We start from the raw sequence: 9876 nt of genomic DNA, 5'->3' as shown, positions 1-9876 counted from the left end.
CATAGGAACGCCTAGTCTGAAACTTAACTACGGGATTAAACTGTGAGTACGGCGCAAAAAAATAAAATAAATGCATACTGTAGCTCACGCTAGTATGCTGGATTTCATGGTAGAAACTTGTTTTTTAGGGTGAACCACCGCTTTAAATACATAATAGTTACATAATTACATAGGTGAGGTTGAAAAAAGACACGAGTCCAACTATTAATACTTCATTAAATAATGACAAAGTAAACATATCCATAGCAAAAATTTAAAAACTTCCCTGCATGATATGCGAGGTGTGAGAGCTGAACTGGTAATAATATTTCTGTGTTCAGGGATTACATCATCATATTCCATGGAAAGCCAAAGCGCAGACCGACCGGAAGAAGCCGGGACAGGAAGTGGCTGCTGTGCTCTCTTGTCATGGCAACGCGAGAAGCTGCTGCTCGTCCTGTGCGCGGAACTGCAAGCTGGGAGTGAGGTTTCCGGGGGAAGGGAAAGGTGGTGCACCCATAGAGGATACCAGGGTACAACGTGACTGCCAGGACACAGGTGAGGGAGAGAGTGAATGTCAGAGGACACAGAGAGAGAGGACGACTGCTGAGTGATAGAGAGGGAGTGCTGAGAGAAAGGGGACATTAGGTAACAGTGATAGAGACTGCTGGGAGAGGAAGAGACCTCTGAGGGAGACTCAGAAAAAGGTCTGCTAAATGACAGCTGAATGGAGAGTGCAGAGAGACAACAAACTCTTCATTCTTTTACAGTCAGGACTATAATATAAGGTGTGTGTGATGTTCTACATACAGTGCTCAGGTGACATCCACAAGTTTACTATGACAACATTTCCAGAAATATGGGAACAGGTATGCGATTCTCTACAGTGGTCTTCCCTTTTCCTCCCTCCACACAGCAGTCACATTCTCTCCTGAGTCTCTCTATTGCTCTGGAGTCTCTCTTTCTAGTAGTCTGTGTGTTTAGTTGTCACTCTCAGGCAGGGGTCGGCAGCCCGACTACAATCCTTATTTGCCGACCCCCAGAACTCGGACAGGAGGAGCAGCATTTACTGGTACCTATCCCCTTTCCTTCTGCAGCCGCTGAAAGCTGCCTCTCTTCTTCTCCGTCCTGCCAGCACCTGCAGGATTTAAGTTGATTGGTACCAGTAAATGCCACCCCTCCTGTCCCTGCTTCTCTTCTTTCGGCTGCTTGGCCCCCCTGTGTACTCCCATGGTCCCCCCCTGGATTGGGAGTGGGGGAAGAGGCCAGTAAATATGTAATTTACAGACCCCTTCCTTTTCTGGAAGAACACAGTGAGTGATCGGTACTGATTGCTCTTGTGTCCATTCATAACAGAAGTGTAGTTAACTGTGTTTACTATGCTTCAGTTTGTGAATAAACAGAAAGCAATTTCTTAGCACATGGCACTTCCCTTGTATTCACTGTCCATTGAAGCTGAGGCTGCAGAGAAAGGGATGGGGAATCTGTCCTCAGTACCTCTGTACCTTTCTCTGTCTCAAAAATGAGACATTAGGGGTCTATTTGGACCCCTGATATTTCATTATCTCCCAACGGTGTAAAACTATAATAAAATTGTAAAAATAATTAAAAAGATTAAAAACAAAATAATAAAAATATACCACCCACTGCCCTACCAACACTTCCACTTTTAAGTCTATATTTTTACAGTAGCCTTTGTTTTATTATTATATTTTTGTAAGTATCCCTTGGTATTTAGTTAGGCCTTGCTAGTTAATTTCTTCTTAAAAATAATGGCGCCAAACCTTGGAGATCTCTCATGTTATCAGATAGAGCTCCGCCTCTCAAAGGTTGCCTACCCCTACTCCCAGGTAAATCTCTCTAGCTGTCGCTCTGGGGTCTCTTTCTCCCTATCATTCTGGAGTTCCCTCTAGCTATCGCTAACAAGTTCTCTCTCTCTCTCTCTCATAGTCTTTCCAAAGTATTTCTCTCTAGTTGTCACTCTGGAATTTCTCTTTCTCGCTCCATCTATCTCTATCCCTCTGGAGTCTCCCTGTCACACCCTGAATCTCTGTATGTAGTTGTCACTCTGCATACTCTGTACACTCTCTCCCGCCAACTGTCGCTTTTGGGGTCTCTCTCTTTAACACTCTGGAGTCTCTCGTTCTACCTGTCACTCCCAAGTCTCTCCCTAGGTGTCACTCTGGAGTCTGTATATCTAGCTGTCACTCCAAAATCTTTCTCATTCCCAAGTATCTCTCTAGCTGTCTTTCTCCCTATCACTCTGCTGTCTTCCTCTAGCTGTCACTCCCAAGTCTATCACTCATTGGGGGTTATTTACTAAAGGCAAATCCACTTTGCACTACAAGTGCACTTGGAAGTGCAGTTGTTGTAGATCTGAGGGGGACATGAAAGGAAAAAAGAAAAAACAGCATTTTTGCCTGCACATAATTGGATGATAAAATCAGCAGAGCTTCCCCTCAGATCTACAGCGAGTGGACTTTCAAGTGCACTTGCAACATGGATTTGCCTTTAGTAGATCAACCCCAATGTCACTTCAAAGTATCTGTCTCTAGTTGTCCCTTCTTTTTCTCTCTTTAGTTGTCATTCTCAAGTCTCTCTCTGTCAGAGTGAGTTAGGCCTCTTTCACACTGGGGCAGGAGGTGCGGTGGCAGTAAAGCACCGCTATGTTTAGCGGCACTCTATCGTTGAAATTGCGGTGGTATTCGGCTGCTAGCGGTGCAGTTTTACCCCCACTCTAACGGCCGAAAAAGGGTTAATACAGCCCGCAATACGCCTCTGCAGAGGCGAATTGACGGCGGTATAGCCGCGGTTTCCCATTGCTTCCAATGGAAAGGAGTGGTGGAGTAGCGGTAAACTCCAAAGATGCGGCTAGCAGGACTTTTGGAGAGGTCCTGCTAGCGCACTGCTCCACTGCACTGCTTTCACACTGGAGAAACAGCAGCCGCTGTTTCAGGTCGGTTTGCAGGCACTCTTTTTAGCGCAAGCGCGCCTGCAAACCGCCCCAGTGTGAAATGGGTCTTGGAGAGAAACTCAGGAATTGCATCTGAAGAGAGAAAAATAGACTGCCCAAGAACAGAGGCCTCTAAATAGAATGAGTAACAGACTAAGGCTGGATTTACACCTATGCAGTTTTAGTGCTTTTTGCATTTTGCAGATTTGCACTACAGTCCATTTATCATGGTTTCCTATGGAACACGTTCTGTAGTGCAAATCTGCAAAAAGCACTAAAAATGCATAGGTGTGAATCAGGTCTAAAAGGCAGAGAATATCACTGCTGCGTGTGGGTGGTATATGTGTTTATATTTTATTTGTACTTGTGTTCCAGTAACAAGCGTGTATATTACAGCGGGTAAAATAAGTATTGAACATGTCACCATTTTTCTTGGTAAATATGGGAATGGTAATGAGACGCCTTTTTATAGGCCATCAGTTGAGACTGAACCAGCTGATATTATTTTGCACTGACAAAGGGCAGGATTTTTCTTATTACTGAAAGATTTTAGCTGGTGTCTTGGCTTTATATGCTCTTTTCCTTCCGTCATCGGATCGGATGAACAGGGACAGACGGTCCGTGTTCATCCAATCCCCCCATAGGGGAGAGCGGAAAAAAGACAGGGCGGTCCCTGCACAGTGTGCGTGGACCGCCCTGTCATCCGCCGGCTCAGCAGGGATCAACGGAGGGACCCCCGCTGAGCATACGCTCCGTGTGAAAGGGGCCTTATAATGCAGTTGGTTTAGTGCAGGGATCCTCAAACTACGGCCCTCTAGCTGTTGCGGAACTACACATCCCATGAGGCATTGTAAAACTCTGACAGTCACAGACATGACTAGGCATGATGGGAATTGTAGTTCCTGAACAACTGGAGGGCCGTAGTTTGAAGACCCATGGTTTAGTATTTTTTTTTTTCTGTGCTGCTGCATTAGGCAGGGTCATAAAATTGGGTATTGGCCTGCAGTTTAGCTTCTTCCGTACCCCACTGCCGAGAATGTATTTAAAAGAGAAGTATGGGTATACTTTTTTTTTTTTACTGTTCATATGTACCTCGGTGGATGGAGCATCAGACCGATGCTCCATCTGTCCCCCGCCATCTCTGCGCTGAGAACCGAGCCAACGAACATCGCGGATGGCTCAGTTTTCACAGATCCCCGAGAGAAACGCTGCTGTCTGTCAGTCAGTTTCTTTCCTCTCTGCTTCTCCACACTCATTGGAGCGCTGAGCCGTGGAGGGGCAGGGAGAGGCTGTCTCAGAGACTTGCTAGAGACTGCCATCAATCAGGGCAGCTGGCGGATCCTGACTTGGAAGTCGTAAATGACGCGCTGCCCCGACTGATGGCAGTGACGTCAGCGGAGAGCGGACTTCAGACCACTCCTCTGAAAAGGGGTCACAGGAGTGCAAAATGAATTGCACTCCTGTGACCCATAGAAAAATCCCAGCCTAAAAAGCTCAGGCTGGACTTCTCCTTTAATACTTCAGAATATTAGAAAGTCCTTTCAAAAGCTTTACATCTAAAAACTTTAACGTGCCTTTCAGGTGGGCTGGATTTAGCATCCAACCTGTCACTGTGATTCCCCAATTTATCATGCCATACTCTGTACCTTATATCGGTATAAACCTCATGCAGAGGAAGATAATGCTGAGTAAAAAATTGTAGGTGGTCACGTGTGGTGTACATTTATGTGCATCTAATCTGCATTTGAGATTAAACTGAGATCCTTCAGATCTCCTTCTGACTGGCCTTTAGCCTGCTCCTGATATCCTAAACGGCTTCAAGCTGCTTTGAGCTGTTTACATTCCCATTGAATTTCATGAAAAAAATAAATTTTTGGTCACAAGGCCCAAGGAGGAAGGAAAGGATCTGAACCCCTATCAATTTTTACCATTGTTGATGTCTTTGCTAGGGAGATTCACTGTGTCTATTCTTCCCAGTGACCATTGTGATCAAGACCGAGAGTAGTGGGAAATCCAAATTTATACACCAATCACTAGGACAGGAGGTGAAGGTATATCTTCCTTTAGGGAAACCTGTTCTGATGACCACTGTCTAAGGCCCCATACACACGAGAGGATTTATCCGCGAATACATTCCAGCGGAACGTTTCCGCGGATAAATCCTCTCGAGGATTTCAGCAGATTTCTCTGCGATGGAGTGTACTCACCATCGCATTGAAATCCGCGCCGAAATCCTCTGGCGATGACGTGTCGCCGCGATTATGACGCGGCGACGTGCGCGACGCTGTCATATAAGGAATTCCACGCATGCGTCGAATCATTACGACGCATGCGGGGGATCCCTTCGGACGGATGGATCCGGTGAGTCTATACAGACCAGCGGATCCATCCGTTGGGATGGATTCCAGCAGATAGATTTGTTTAGCATGTCAGCGAATATTCGATCTGCTGGAATCCATCCCAGGGGAGATATATCCGCGGAAACAGATCCGCTGGAGTGTACACACCATAGGATCTATCCGCTGAAACCCATTTGCTGGGATTTTTCAGCGGATGGATTCTATCGTGTGTATGGGGCCTTAGAGGGAAATTGCTTTACTTTTTAGAGATTTCCCCTTTCTGTTGTGTCATCAAGATAGTAAGTAAAGGAGAATCTCCCCAATGGGAGACGGCGAACAATAAACTGACAAGTGTTTTAAAGTGGTTCTGGCTGCAGCCCTGCCCACTGGAACTGTAAGCTGGGCAGAGGAGGCACCTGAGTGCTGGAAGATGGTGTGTTGTCAGTACAGATGAGCATATTTATTATATAAGACAGATGGGAGATATATATATATATATATATATATATATATAGTGTGGCTTACCAACCACTTAAAATATTCCCTATGGATAAGAGTGGTGAGGGGTTAGAACCACTGTCAAGTTTTAGTTGCTCATAAAATAGAAAAATCTAGCTCGCCAAGCCCCAATTCTTTATAGGATGAGTCAACAAAATAAGTGACAAAGAAGAAGTCCCAGATACTTGTTTCTTCACCTTTTGGCACTTTTTCTTTGTTACTTGTTTTGTTGAGTCATCAATAACCAAGGCTCATTACGGGGTTCTGGCTTTTTTTATTTTATGAACTATAATTCATTATCAACGGCATGCACTTCCTATTAGTGGCTTTGAGGGTCAGGTGCTGGACGACTTTGTCTATGTTTTTATTGCTGTCTGTGCCCCAATTAGGATGATTCAATCCAATCACCAGGAAATAAAGTGAGTGTAATTTTGAGTTTTTACCAGAAAAGGAATAAAACGAAGCATGGGCTGGCTGAGAATCAACCCATCTATGGGTAGGCTGATTGTACCCAAGTCAGTCCGTCGATCGACTTGGGTACAACCACCATGTTGGATTTCTGGCATGCGATTCTTGCCAGAGGCTAGCAACGGCTCCCTGCGTCGGAGGAGCAACACTGGCTGTGTTGATGGGGGGAATCGAGAAATTTTCTTCCTTTTAACAAGCATATGTACCCCTGGAACCTTTAGAAGTACAGGTAACTAACGGTTAAATGCTAGCAAAGCAGTCCCGATGGCGCTGACATTCTTATTGCTGTCACATCAGTCCCTAGGTTGGTATGAAGCACCCAGGTGTATCAACTGTTGACATTGATTTAATCTCTCAGACAGAGTCAAGCAGCGCAGTGACATGGAGTGATAGCAGTCAGACATTACCAGAGACTGCATTGCTGTCCTTTAACATCCTCAGGGATGCTCGATCTGCTGTACAGATAAGCAGCTTGTACTGTATTTGCTGATATAACTGACTCCTAATAATACAACACAAAACCTACATTAATGCAGGACTGAAGACGGATCGATATAAAAGACCCATATTTAATCCAGTTTAATGTTTATTAACCAATAACAAATTATTTGTACTGCAGCACAGACAGAGAGTAAGGCCCCTTTCACGTGATCGACCCGCTCGGATCCGCATGTCCGTTTTCTAGGCAGATCCGAGCGGGTCACTCATTGACTTCTATGGGCATCCGAACCGACAAGATCCGCTCAAAACAGACAGATGGTGATACGTTCGCAATACGTCCAGCAGATCGGATGAAAACGGACAAGCGGCCCATTCTCATGCGATCTCCCCATAGAGAACAACGGGATCCTGCACAGTGAGCTCAGCTGGGATTAGCAGAGCGATCGCCCACTGAGCTAGCGGAGTCCATCCAGTAGATCTGCCCCATGTGAAAGGAGCCTACGGGGCTGAACTAGAAGTCAGTCAGCCTCCGCTGATTGTTCATGTGCTGGGAATAAACATGCTGACCAGAATTGGGAGCAGAATGATGCCTCATCATTACATCCCTCTATTGCATCCCACAGTGCTGTAAATATAACACCAAGGGGGGGGTTATTTATTAAAGGAAAGTGCCCTTGGAAGTAGGGTTGCCACCTTTTCTTGCAGGGGTCAGATATGTCCTGGGGAGAGGGCTAGTGCTAGCACGGGGTCATATGCAGCCACTGTGCCCCCTCATATGCAGCGACACACACACACTGGAGAAGGAAGAAGGGAGGCGCTTTGATTTATTGACTCTCTGCTCTGCTGATCCAGGCTGCCGCCAGGGAGAGGGGAGACATCCAATGTCACTCCCGGTGCAGTCTGTGTGAATGACGTGTCCCGGTCTGAAGCTGATGAAAACATGTACACGTCATTTGAAAACTGTACAGGTGGCAACCCTACTTGGAAGTGCAGTCGCTGTAGATCTGAAGGGGACACGCAAGGAAAAAAAAAACAGCATTTTAGCTTGCACGTGATTGGATGATAAAATCGCCAGAGCTTCCCCCTCATTTCAGATCTACAGCGACTGCACTTCCAAGTAGGCTTGCACTCTTTCTGAGAGACCCAGCAGGAAGCAAATCTCTGCAAAGGGAGGAGAAGCCCCTGTTAGACATTTGTAACTGTTAGAGGTATCCCCATTAGAAGATTTTCTCTCACCTGTTCCTGTGACAACTTTAACATTTTTGATTTCCCATCACTTTGTGTACAGGTGACATGTCCACAGGGCAAATGGGGATGGTTAAAATATAACTAAAGGCATAGAGTAGAGAGGTATTAGAACCCCTGTCAGTTTTTATTGCTGTCTGTGCCCCCGTTTGGGAGATTCACCTTCTCTATTTGTCCTGTTTACCGTTCTCATTGAAAGTGAAAGTAAAAGAAAATCACAAATTCTGGATTGTCCCCAGAAAAGTAATAGAGGTGAAATCTTCCAATAGGGGCCCTAGTTCTGGTGACCTGGGGGTCCCAAAGTATTGCCTTCATTTTCAGGGATTTTATCTTAGTCCCTGTGAAAGGAAATCTCTGCAATGGGACACAGATTGCTCTATCCAAAATGGAAAATAAAGTTTTGCCCATAGTTCTACTTTTAATCTCCCCGGCAGGAGCACAGATAGCAATAAAAACCTGGCAGAGGTCCCAACCCTTTCCTATGCTATCCAAAACTTAATGTATTGGCTTTACATACACTTTAAATTGTGTTATTTATTTCAGCCTGGAGCTCCACATTAATCTTGGATCCCAACTGTGACATTCCAAAATATTTTATAATGGCTTCTTTTTGTACTAATTACTGCGTTGTAACGAATGAAGATTACAGATGATTTGGGGAAAGGCAGTGAGCCAATCACACAAGCAGGGAATGAGTTTTTTTGCCAGTATTAGAATGTCATAGCTTGCTGGAATGAATTAGTTGTAGTTATATAGGTTATATTATGGAGTTATTTTTAAGGATGAATTTACTTTCTTTTCCGTGATCAGTGTCTTTTTTAAATCGGTCCACCCAAAAGTGATATTTTAGTAACAGGTGAAGATTATTGATCAGTGTCAGCTCTTGGCTGCTTTTATGCTTGGAAATGTAGATAGGGGGGTCCTGAAAAGATTTGTATGTGTTTATTTTATAAGGTTGTCATTCCATGTTAAATGAGCAATTTAGGTATTGAAGTGTCATACCATGATAATTAATTACAAATACAAGTTTATTTCAGTGATACATTTTTTGTGAAGCCAACATGTTTCAGGGGTTGTACCCTTCATCAGATCTTGGAATGAAAATGCAACGGTGTATATGGACTCAGTAATCAATCCGTAGTTGGATGTTATTAAATTAAAACATTTGTTTCCCCAACACTTCATATTCCTTATATGTGCCTGCTGTACCATTTACTTGTAGAAAGCATACTGTTCTGTGTATGCTTCTTTTATGTGAAATCCCTGGTGTTTCTGCCAGTCCCTCTGCTTTCCTTTTAAAAACTGATCACACCAAGTAGGAGATTACATTGTGGTCAGCTGTGCTGGCAACTCAGCCTGCTCTCATCCCATGATCAGGCTTCTATTGTCCTGACATGTCCCCGATGCCCAGCCTCCCCCCAGTTCTTATGCAGCTGAGAACAGAGGGAATGTGATTACTTATTAAAAAGGGGGGAAAAAGGTATTTAGAATGTGTGGGGTTTTTTTTTGTTTATACCTATACTCACATATTTTGCTTTTCAGTTCTATTTTAAAGTGGAGTTCCATCTGTTTTTTGAAAATCCAATTACTGTCATACCCATCCTGAATGCTGTAATAAATGGCAATTTTTTTTTTTTTCACTTTGTAAATATCCTTTTTCAATTTTTTTGTGCAGCACTTCTGGCTGCGGCTGCCTAGGCGATTACATCACTAGGCGATTTGCAAGGGCTCCTGCCATAGCGGCGCCATGTATCCCAGGACTCCCTGTGAATTGCCTAGTGAAGATATCTCAGGTTATTTCCAGACCGGAAATTACGCGAACGGGAGGGCCGGGATGTCATGATATAGCAACGGGGCAGGAACGTCCACTAACTGCTATGGCAACCTGTTGAGAATAGAGAGAGCTGACAGTGGCTTCACTGTAAAGGCGTGAGATCGGGAGGTTCATGCTGG

At 44.6% G+C, this 9876-nt stretch overlaps 1 protein-coding gene across 2 annotated transcripts in view; it reads left to right on the top strand.

Moving 5' to 3' along the window:
• Nucleotides 1-392: 392 nt before the first annotated feature.
• Nucleotides 393-9876, top strand: part of AGK (acylglycerol kinase) — a 93921-nt gene continuing 84437 nt past the window's right edge. Inside the window, exon 1 of one of the 2 annotated variants that reach the window (XM_040345714.1) lies at nt 393-537. The gene's annotated coding sequence lies outside the window, so the exon portion shown is untranslated. The remainder of the gene's footprint in view (nt 538-9876) is intronic. The other variant, XM_040345713.1, reaches the window with a different exon arrangement.

Source organism: Rana temporaria, chromosome 3 (genome assembly GCF_905171775.1).
Source record: "Rana temporaria chromosome 3, aRanTem1.1, whole genome shotgun sequence".
NCBI lineage: Eukaryota > Metazoa > Chordata > Amphibia > Anura > Ranidae > Rana > Rana temporaria.
Note: the sequence above shows the minus strand (reverse complement) of the source record. Positions and strands in the feature narration are given on the sequence as shown.